The sequence below is a fragment of the Calliphora vicina genome, chromosome 1 (genome assembly GCF_958450345.1).
Source record: "Calliphora vicina chromosome 1, idCalVici1.1, whole genome shotgun sequence".
Classification (NCBI taxonomy): domain Eukaryota; kingdom Metazoa; phylum Arthropoda; class Insecta; order Diptera; family Calliphoridae; genus Calliphora; species Calliphora vicina.
Window position 1 is genome coordinate 12421049 of NC_088780.1, and position 12082 is coordinate 12433130.

The following is a 12082-nucleotide window of genomic DNA, read 5'->3' on the forward strand; positions in this document are numbered from 1 at the left end:
ATTAAGCGTTCTGCCAGAATCTGCTATAATATATTCCCAGGAATTCCTGGGAAATTTTTCCCGCGTAGGAACCCTAATCCGGACTCCAAATTATACCTCGAAGGAAGCTTTATCTGATGGGGTTTAAATGGAATGGTAAAATATTTCAAAGGAGACGATTGAATCTTTAATTAATTCAATGCATCGTTGTAGTGAAGTAGTAATAAACAACAAGGGACAGTCAATACCATAGTTTGTTTTTTAGTTTCTTTTCTATTTTTAAAAAATACAAAATTACGAATTTGTTTGGACTTTGACTAATTAGTTAAATATTTGGAATGTTCATATGTATATAATGGATTTTCCACATTTCGTTAAAAATATAGTTCTGTAATCAGGGGAGTTTGTGTATTGTTTATGGAATGAAATCAAATTACATCATTCTAACACTTCTTTGACAAATCTAATTGCCGTATAATTAAATACAATTAAAATTTTACAATAATATTTCAACACTCCCATCTCCGGCTGTACTCATGAGATAATAAAACCAAAGCAAGTGTCAGAATAACAATGGCGTATAACAGTTAAACAGCTGTTCAACACAAATAACAAAGTTGCCTAAACAGTTTCTTCTTCTCAGTTTGTGTGTATTTTTTCATTACAATAGTCATATTGAACATATTATAATATTAAAACAAAGATAAAAAAGAAACTAGAAGAAAAAAAATTTCAACCTTTAAGCAAGAGAAGAAAAAAAGAAGAAATATTCGATTTTTTCGTTTGTAATATTAAGAAAATTATTGCTAAAATTTCAAATAACCACAAATAAAGTGTAAAACGTACAATTATTCCAACAATACGGAACGAATTTGTTGAAAATTTAAAAGGGGAAAAAGTGATTTTTATATAAAAAGCAAAACAACGCAATTAGACAAAGAAAGAAGTTTTTTTTCGTTTGGTTGGTGGAAAAAAAATGTACAATAAAGAAAAAATATAATTTGGTTTTAATTTATAAAGTAACAAATAAAGGGAAAATACACAGAAAAATAAAAGCATTAAGAGAATTTAGAGGAAATATATTTTGGTTTTTTTAACAAAAAATTCAAGAAAAAGCAACAACGAAACGATTTTTTAAAGAAAATTTCGAAAGAAATTAAAATTTCTAGTTAAACAAAGAAGGATAAGGAAAAAGCTTAATATAAATTCTTAATCCATAACTAAAGCAACTAAAGTGATAATAAATTAAAAAAAAAATAATAATATACATAAATATGTACATATAAAAAAGTGTTAGTAGTGGAAGACACTGAAAATAATACAAAAAAAAAAAGAAAAAACGAACGAAAAAAATAATCAAAATATTTTGCTGTGTTGTACAACAACAAGAAAAAACTACTTTACATTTTATTATTATGAGTTTTTCTTTCATTAGTGTTTCTGTTATACGACTACGTTTATAATCAACTCGCGCTTTGTTGCTGCTGGCTGCGCCGCTAACGTAGACATTGTTTTTATACTATTTTTCCCATTTCACTTTTTCCTCCACCATCACAAACACTAAAGTGTTTGTTGTAATTGAGTTTTTTTTCGTATTATTATTATTTTGTTTTTGCTTCTTTGTAATATTATTTGTGAGTGTGTGTGTTTGTGTGTAAGCTGTTAAATGAAAATTGCAGTAATTTTACAATTTTTCTTATTTTTTCTTTAAAGAAAATAGAAAAAACCAAAAAAAAAACATTAATTAATCGACATAATTAATTGCTGCTACAATTATAACTGCGCTGTTTAAAAAGGTAGGTATCTAACAAATAATAACAAAATACCTATTTAATTTTAATAATAAAATTATTAATAGCATATGATGAAAACAGAAATAAATCATTTTGATTTTCTGTTAAAAGTCATTTTAAAGATTTTTTGTTGTTTTTCCATCCCCTTCGTTATTTTTTCTTTTCCTACCATTTATTGTTTACCTCAGTTGGTTTTTTTTAGAAAAAGTGATGCAAAATATTCTAATTATTAAGTAATTGTATAAATTTTCCTAATAATATTGTTAATTTCATTTTAGTCAGAATGAAATTACAATAATTGCATTGCATTTTGTGTTGTTGTTTTCATTTTAATTTTCATGTTTTTTTGTTGTTGTTATTTTTGTAATGGTGCATTTATTTTTGTTGGCATTTTGTATTTGTTAGTATGGTGTTGCCATATTTAAAGTTGTTGAGAAAAATGCCAAGGCTACCAGATAGTTTTTTGTTAAGCCTAATTTATTTGTATTCCAGACAAACTAATTTTATTGAAAATTATCGTTCAACGCATAAATTACTGGTTTTATGCCACTATTAGGGAGGATTTAGTTTAAATTACTTATATATTAATATAAGGGTGTCTCTCTCAGTAAGAAAGCATTTTCACATTTTAAAATAAAAACACGTTTTTTTGAGATAGTTGTGATTTTTTAAATTATTAACAAAACCTTTGAATGGTAAAAAAAACTTGTTACAAAAAAGGCATTTTAACTAAAACAGAACTTTAGGAGATGTGGAGAAAATAACTTTTTATTTACCTCTCCAGATGCATATCAAGTACTCTAAAAGGATTTTAAGTGTAACTGTGAAGGTAATATGATTCCTAAGTAAAATTAGCGATTGGAATAGCTAAAAATTTTAATATGAGGTAATAGTTTGGCTTGACGATTGAAGCATAGTATAGACAAGAAGCCGAAATATCCTTTTGAAGGACGAAACTAAAAAAAAAATATTTGGTAATGAAAATTTATCAAAAAAATCAAAAACGATCTGCAGGATATCACATGATAAGGTAATATCATTCCTAAGTAAAATTAGCGATTGGAATAGCTAAAAATTTTAATATGAGGTAATAGTTTGGCTTGACGATTGAAGCATAGTGTAGACAAGAAGCCAAAATATCCTTTTGAAGGACGAAACTAAAAAAAAAATTTGGTAATGAAAATTTACCAAAAAAATCAAAAACGATCTGCAGGATATCACATGATAAGGGGTTTGTTTACTTTGAATATAATAATTCCAATACCCGTTATTAAAAACACAATGAATGGTTATGTGGGCAAGGATTTATTAAACATTGTGAGAAAATATGCTGCTATAATTTAGACTGCAGAAAAATAATGAATCTAAGTACTTAACGAATTTGGAGAGTGCAGAGATTTTTTTCCAAAACAATATTTTTTTTAATAAACTCAAATCCTATATCAACTTAAATCCTATATCAATAAAAATACAGAAAGAAGCAGGAGTCATAAGGGCTAAAGCATCGAAAAAGTGCCAAATTATGCTTAATGATAAAGCATGTTAACCGTTTATACTGTACCGTCTAGCATTTAATTTGAGTTTTTATAAGCTAGAAGTTACAAAAAGTGATAATCAGATACATATTGCGAAATATTTTGACAACTCTGTAATCCTGCCTTACATCTGATTTTAGTACAGCACCTCTGATGTTCAGTAGATGCATTAATTTAATGCTAGATAGCAATAACAATATTATTTATTTTAAATTGTTTTTCAAAATTTTCCTTTAAATTTTTTTTTTGGAAATTGTTTTTAAATTTTTTTAAAAAAAGTTTTTTTCAAATATTTTTTTAATTTTAATTATTTTTTGTTTTTGAAAAGAAAATATGACTAAAAAATTTTTTTATGAAAAAAAAATTCGGCTTAAAAAATATTTTTCCCGATTTTGATCCATTGTAGGTCCAAGTTAATATAGCATTATATAAATTGTCTCAATGGACTTTGAAATATCTATCATTAGATATCCATATTGTCTATATTAATAACTCAGTAATCCAGATATAGTTAAAAAATCGAGGTTCTCCCGGATTTTTCCTTATATCGATTTTAAATAGCAAACGAGCCGGAAGAATTCCCGATATATTGATGTATGAATCCCTTCAAGGATATACTATAAAAAAAAATTTAGTTAATTTTTTGTTGCAAATCCTTTGTTTTGGATGGCACAAGAACATCTCTTGCCATATAAGATAATATGTTTTTATGGCGTTTTTCGATATTCCTTCCCCGGCTATTTTAACGACATGAAATAAATCGTGAAAATTTCCGATCCTTATTTCAACAATTTTCACGATTTATTTTCATATTAACAATGTGCCACAAGTTCTCAATAGGATTGAGATCGGGAGATTGACCAGGTAAATGAAGAACTAGAATCTTATTGCTGTGTAGCCAAGTCTTACAAACTTTGGAGGGGTGCTTAGGATCGTTATCCTGTTGGAAGCTCCCTATAATTGGCATTTCTTCACTGGCATAAGGCAACATTACAACTGTCAATACATCACGGTACATGAACCGATCCATAATCCCATAAATTTTATGATTTGGCCCAAATTCTTGACCAGAAAAGCAACCCCAGACCATTACATTGCCTCCTCCATGTTTAATTGTTCCTTTGCAATACTTAGGATTCAGTCTTCCTCCTTTTGGTCAGCATACACGCCTTATTCCAGCGGAACTTTTTAAGTTGTATTTGGATTCGGCAGGGAACAGTACTGTCTTTAATTTTTGGACACTCCAGTCGATGTGGGCTTTGGCAAATTTCAGTCTAGCTTTCTTGTTCTTAGCTGATAGAAATGTTTTTTTTGCTGGTCGTCAGCTGAATAATCGGGCTTCTACTACTCTTCTACGGATTGTTCTTTCGCTAATGCATAATCTTAAACTTGTTCGTACTTGAATAGCTGATGCTGTAGGATCTTTATGTATTGCTCTTTTGATCAATAAATCATAATATCGTGTTTTTTTTCGCGAACGACCTCCAGAATGCACCGGAGATTATCGACCAGTCTTAAAAAATTTTGAAACGAGCCTGGAAATAACTGATCTGTTAATTGAATATTTTTTACTAAATTCATGTAGTGATAAGCCCGTCTTCCAGTCTTCAATAACTTTAATTTTAAATTTACTGGAGTACTTGTTCCTTGTCATTGTTTTTTTTCGCAATAAACTCTATAAAACTTAAATTTTGCATATTATATTTTTATCTTTTGGAATTTTTAAGTCCATTCATTGTGATTCCCGATAACTCACATTGCAAATATGCAGTACCGAGTCAAATTTTTAAACATCTTATAAGAGGGTGCTTTTGCTTGGTCCGTTGAGTTTTGAGTTTTTATATGATTTATCATTATAAATTAATTTTTAATAAAATTATCTTTTACTAAATGAATATTAAATGAACATTAACAATATTAGTTAATAAAATATATACAAAATACATCCCAAAAAAGCCGTTTTTATTAAAAAAATTATGATTTCAAAAAATCCATTGAGGGGGTGCTTTAGTTATGGCCAATACTGTATATACTTTGTAGGGTCGCAAATGAAAAATGTAGAAATTACAAACGGAATGCCACTCATCGCGAGGGGTATAAAAAATTATAAGAAGACATATTCAGATGTAGAAGTGAATGACTGATCGACTATACTACAATGCCTACATCGCCATTTTTATGTCGAATAGTCATTGATGAAAGTTGTTATGTACTCGGCGGATTGTTCTCCCGCTTCAAGCTAGGCTGGTTTTCTTCACTGGTTTTCTTCACTAGGAGGTATAAAATCGATAACCACCTGGACTGAATCCAATTTGTCTTGAGATCAGGCCATCATTCTAGATAAAATATTATCCTGGAATCTGATTATTCAGAAAAGGATAAACAAGGCCTCTTTGGCCACCTATTCTTGCAAAAGGGCAATTGGTACTAACTGGGGTATTATGCCAAAGGATATCAATTGGATCTTCAAATCAGTTGTTAATTCTATCATGTTTTATGGAGTACTAGAGTGGTGGCAAGCCTTGGAGAATGCACTCATCTGAAGGCCGTTGAACGTTTTCTAAGGACTATTACGATATTGATTACATGTGCTATAAGGTCTACTTCCTATATGGCACTTTTTACTATTCTAAATTGATTACCCGTTGATTTGATAGTGATACAAATGGCTCTCAATTCTGATGTTAGACAAATAGTTGGCTGTTCGTGGTCTGAGAAGGACCTTGGGCACTCTAAGATACTGAATTATTATGGGCATCGCAAAACCTTTTTTTGACATGCATTGCCATATTACAATCCCGAACAGGGATATAGGGCTGCGAGCACTCTTCCCCCTGATGATGTCATAAGGGTACTACTTTATACTGACGGCTCTAAAAGGGGTAATAGGCTCGGTGGAGGTTTCTTTATTGAGAATTTTGGGACAAAATCCTACTTTAGGCTACCTAATTTCTGCACTGTTCTTCTGACGGAAATTACTGCTATTAAACGTGCATCGAATTGACTGAGGTATTATTAATGATAGCAAGGCTGGCACTAACAGAATAGCGGGTGTCTTCACGACATCTAAGTTAACCGAGGAATGCCGGGTATCCCTAAATGAGATAGCAAGAGATTCTAGGATTCCCTGGACACGATGAAAATCAGGGTAATTGTATAGCAGATGAATTGTACAAAAGGAGTGCGATGATGGATGAGGAGGCGATCGATTCCTTTTCTGGTATTTCCCTTGTAAAAGGCAAGATGGTTGTACAGCCGAGACTGCACAAACAGGTGGACCAATGAACCAATCTGTGCAATAACAAGGTCCACTTGGCCCGTTTATGATGCCTGCAGGACGAATCTAATTATGGAATTTCGTCGTGAGCAAATAAAGTTAATTGTTTCCTTTATTACAGGACACGGAATAATTGTGACTCATGCTAGAAGATTGGGCCTACGGTACAACGACAACTGTAGAAGCTGTCACAATGAAGAGGAGACTGTGTCCCAACTATTATGCCAATTCTGCCGGCTCTGACAAAATTGAGGGATCGTATCCTCGGTATCTCATTCCTATCGTGTTTAGATGAGCTGGCCAATATGAATCTACGACGAATCCATCCTTCTTTATCAGAGTATCTGTTTGGTTCACCTCGGAGACAACGGACGTATTATAAATACCCTTCAAATCCCCTGCTCTGACAAAATTGATGGAACGTATCCTCGGAATCCCATTGATATCGTGTTTAGATGAGCTATCAGAGAATCTGATTGGTTCAACTCGGAGACAACGGACGTATTGTAAATACCCTGCTGTTCAGAATAGAATCAGTCGAGTGGCTGCCCATGCAACCTAACCTAACCTTATTCGCCTAAAGGTTAATCGTTTATTGAAGGACCATATAACTATAATGGTGCTGCACGGAATAAACATAACTATTATGAAAACAAATCTGTAACAAAAACTTGAAAGGCATGTGTACAGATTCCATACCGAAATTCATTAGGACTTTATTAATTCGCTGATCAAAAGATAACAAAGCAAAGGCAGTTTTTGAAAAGAGCTTATTACTGAAAGTAAAAGTCGAAAAGGAGAGTAATTTTGGTTGAAATGACAGTTCCTGGTTTTAACTCAATATCCAATTATTCTCCATTGCTATAAACCTGCTCTGTATTAGCAACATAAAATCTCTGTTCTAAATTGATTAAATTTCAACTTAATAAACACGTCTATATTTGCTTTTCAGCAATAATATATATGGATGTATCTTTTATATACAAAAAAAGCAAATAAATTATATATAAATATACTTTTCTTTAATTGATAATTCATATTTGCAATAAACAACAAACGACCCCTCTGGGTTGATGGCTGCACCAAATGCAGCAGGTACAACAATACAATACAATATGCAAGTATCATGTATGAATTACTAATAATATTCATTAAATAATAATGATAATGATGATGATGATGAGATGTACATATATGCATTCATTATAAACAATTTCTCTATACATTCAGACATCAAAAAATATAAAATAAATGTATGGTTTGGTATATAGGTACTTTCTCGTACATGTGTATTTATTTATATTTATTTATTTGTTGATTGGTTTATCTGTTTGTGAACCCTCGATGGCTTGTAACCCACTTAAAAGTGTATTCATTTCAATTTAGCACAGGCACTTGCATACAAACAGCTACGAAACGAGGCAAGCAAATAAAAAAAAACCAACAAAGAAAATAATAATAATAAAGCTGGAGTATTTATATATAAGACTGACTGTCTATATGTACTAAATATATTATATTATACTTATGTACATATCATATGTATGTATGTATGTACATTGTTTAAACACATCAAATTTTTTTCTCTTCTTATTTTCATCATTTTATATTACTTACGGTTGCTATTGTTTTACTCGTTTTTAACTGATAATTTCACTTAAAACGACTAAAATAAAAATAAAAGATGTAATTTGAAAATTACTAGTGAACATTTAAAAACAAAATATCGTTAAAATAACATTTTAATAACAAATACAAAAAAAAACTTCCTTTTTTCAAAGCGACAAGATGACGGCTTGTTTTATAAACTAGGCATCACTTTAAAAAAACCGTTAGTTGTTGAAATGGTGCTGCCACTACTAAACTGCAAAAAGTAAACAAACAATAGGCAGCTGCCATATGTTATTAAGTAGGGATTATTTATTTTAAGAGAATTAGTGGTAATAGTGTTGGGATTGTGGGTGAACAGTGTGAATGTTTTTAATTGAAATCTATGAACCCTTATAATCTTTTGCTGAAAATTGCACATCAATTAACTATGTTTGTTTTGTTTAACAGCTGATAAAATATGAAAGAACTTATTTATTATTAATTTTTATTGAAGGTTTATTAAACAAATTTTGTATGGAAATTTGACAAAGAGTGAGCCAAAAAAAACTTAAACTTACTTTTATTGAGTTTAAAACAACTTAAACCGTTCAATATAAATATTCTCAAAAATACGTAAATATATTCAAACATTGCACAAATTCATTTTTTTTTCTCCATTACCCCACTTGGGGGGCATTTGGCTTCCACAAAGCATCTCCATCTTATACGAATTGTTGAAGTAGTTGTTTTTCGCGTATTTCGAATGTAGATTGCACTGTTTTTCCTAATTATTGGAGTATCGTGCGTCTCCATGTACGATCTTGCCATTAAATCCATTGTTATTGTTTGTATCATTTTAAATGGTTGTTGTAGATGATTGGTCTGCTGTAGCGGGTCTTTGGATACATGTATGATGTTGCTATAAGGATTCAATCGATTGTTATTATTGCCTTGTGTCAGTTTCGTTAATCGGTTGTTGATCCAGCTAAGTAGATGATTGGTCTGCTGTAGCTGGTATAGGATAATAGTGCTGCCATCTGTCGTTGCCTAGAAACAACGCCCTCTGTGTATTTGGTGTACTGGTGGGGAACCTTGCTGATCTTTGATTCCTACCTTTTTCTCCCAGGGGGTGGCGGGTTGCCTGACCTTTTCCATGATGTTATCCTCTTTTCCAGGTGGAGGATTTTTTTGAGGGATGTTAATTTTAAAAACTCGAAAACCATGATTTAAATTTTTCGTCCTCTGCCAGGGAATTCCCAATTCATTAAGCATTAATATATTGTCATATTACTCGGTATTGAAGTTTTTCACAGGAAATCCCGGGAATTCCGCAAAATTTACAATCCCAAAATACCGGGAAATTGTGCGAGAATTCCCGGGAATTATTTTACTTAGTTTTATGTGAAATGCTTAAAGCTCCAAAACAAATGCAAAAGATTCAAACAACAAAAAAGATTTAATCCAAATAGACAATAACAAGTTCATTATTCAAATTATTCCAAAAACATGTGAATGTCCAGGACTGTCACAGAATTCTATACCGATCGAAACTGGAATTATTTTAGTTTTTTTGTTTATTCACATAAAATAAAAATTTTTGGAATAAAACATCTTCATTGAAATTGAATTTGGTTTAATATTATTGGATTTTCTCCAAGTTTTAATGATCTTTACTTAATTTTTGATTTAATAAAAAAAATAAAATATTTATTAACCAAATTAATTGGAGTTTAACGAAGGTAGAACAAAATCTAATGGAAATTGAAGCCATTTCGATACAAATGACAAATGGCGACTGGTTTGTATATAATTAAAATTAGAAATAGAGTCAGTTTAGCTCTTTATATTAAATTTGTATTGGATTTTTTAGCTTTTTTAACGAAGTATACATTCATAAAATTTAATAATTTGTTCTAGTTGAGAATTCCGGGGAAATTTCAAAATTAATTCCGATTTCCCGGGAAATGAAAAAGTGCGGGAAGAGAAAAATTTTTCCGGAAATCCACCAATTAAAGATTTTATAGTTGCTTCCTTTAGCTATTTGGACGAGGTGTTCCTCTTACGCTTAAAATCGGACATGTCCTGGGATACCTTTCCTGTGTTCTTTAATTTTTTTTCCAAGAGCCTGAAGTTCTGGACAGTTGGTTGGATTTGCCTGCTTTCCATAGTGGAATGATGTCAAATCGGGTCAGAAATATGACAGTCTGATTCAAGCAAATTTCAGATACTCTGTTCCAAAGTGAAGCATATCCCAGAGAGAGCATTGCACCTCGATCGAAACAAAGAGTATTCGGACGGGTTAGGCTCTGGAATATAAAGCGGGTGAGGCAAAACTTTCCAAACTCTTCATCTATATATATAAAAATGAAATGGACCATGATGTAATTGCATCACGTGAGAACGGCTGGAACGATTTGGCTGATTTTTTTTTATTCGATTCGAAATTTTCAGGAGATGATTTGTAAAGAAAAAAAATTCAAAAATTCCGGGTAAAACTCGGAAATTCTTTTTTTCGTGAGTCCAGTCAACTGTAATAAAAAAAGCTCCCTAAAGTATGCAGTACAAATTTAGATATTTTATTTACAAATAAATAAGAACAGGCTGGTGTGCGTGGGTTGGAGAAACTTGAAGAACTAACATTAGTAAATGCTACCGGGCGAAGCCGGGGCGATCAACTAGTTATAAATAGTTTTTAACAGCTATTAAATGATGGAATGGCCGCATATACTGGGCGTTTTTCGGTCAATGATCGCTTCATACGAATCAGTTGCGTTCGGTACAGGTTTCCTGTGATGGTCTGGTCAGACTTTAGCAATTCATAATAGAGAGGACCCCCTTTTGCTACCACCAAATACAGAGAATTACCTTATCTTCATGGATATTTGGCTTTGATGTCGATTCGGCTGGTTGGCCGGGCTTTACATATGATTTCTTACGCTTCGGGTTATCGCAAGTAATGATTCGGTGCAAAAATTATTTTCTTTTAGCAGCATTTCAGACATACAAAATCGTCTTTCAAGGTGTCTCGGCTTCAATTCGTATGGTACCCAATTTCGTCGATTTTGGATGAATCCTGCTGCTTGCAAACGTTGCTGCTTGAATAGCTCCCAATGATTTTGCAAGCTCTAGTTGAGTTTGACAACAATCTTCATGGAGTAATGCCTTCAATTCTTGGTCTTCAAATCTTTTGGGGGATCTGTGTCTTTCGTGTCACAATCAGCACATCTGAACCGAACAAACCATTCCTAGCAAGTTGAAACCGATGGAATACAGTCACCATAAGCCTCGGTTAACAATCGGTGTGCTTCAGCGGCACTTTTTTTAAATTAAAGAAGTAAAGCAAAACTTCCCGCATACGATTTGCCTAAAGCCTAGTACTCTGTTCATATTTGCGAAAAACTATGGTTTTTTCATGCGAAAAATTTTACATGCTGTTTGAAAGCTAGCTGTTCGTGCGAAGAAGTGCTGCGTTTGTTATTTCGTGTGGAAAAATAAGGTTGCCAGATGTATTTCACATGTTTTCCACAATAAAAACAGAGTACTGCATTTGCGAAATCATTTCGCATATATTTCATTCCAAATATTTTATATGTAGTTTTACAGCATTTCGCACGAAATTTTGAACAGAGTACCTAGCTTAAGTGAGAATTAATGACAGATATTTACCCTTCAAAATGACATATAAGTTCTTTAAAAAACAGAAACCGCGTTCAAAAGATACGCCATCTAATGTAAATTCCACAAATTTAAGTCATACTAGAACAATATACACATCTGCCCAAAATAATAGATACACCTAATTGGAAAAAATTTAAATGGCGGTAACATTGAAAATTTCCTCGCAAGCGTTAAGAATACATCATATTATTAAAATTTCTATCTGGCAATGTCATGTCAGTCAAAAATCT

The 12082-nt window shown here is 31.8% G+C and overlaps 1 protein-coding gene across 1 annotated transcript in view; it reads left to right on the top strand.

Moving 5' to 3' along the window:
- The first annotated feature begins 618 nt into the window (after window positions 1-618).
- Window positions 619-12082, top strand: part of Atg17 (autophagy-related 17) — a 31197-nt gene continuing 19733 nt past the window's right edge. The window contains exon 1 of the mRNA XM_065499014.1: window positions 619-1775. The gene's annotated coding sequence lies outside the window, so the exon portion shown is untranslated. The remainder of the gene's footprint in view (window positions 1776-12082) is intronic.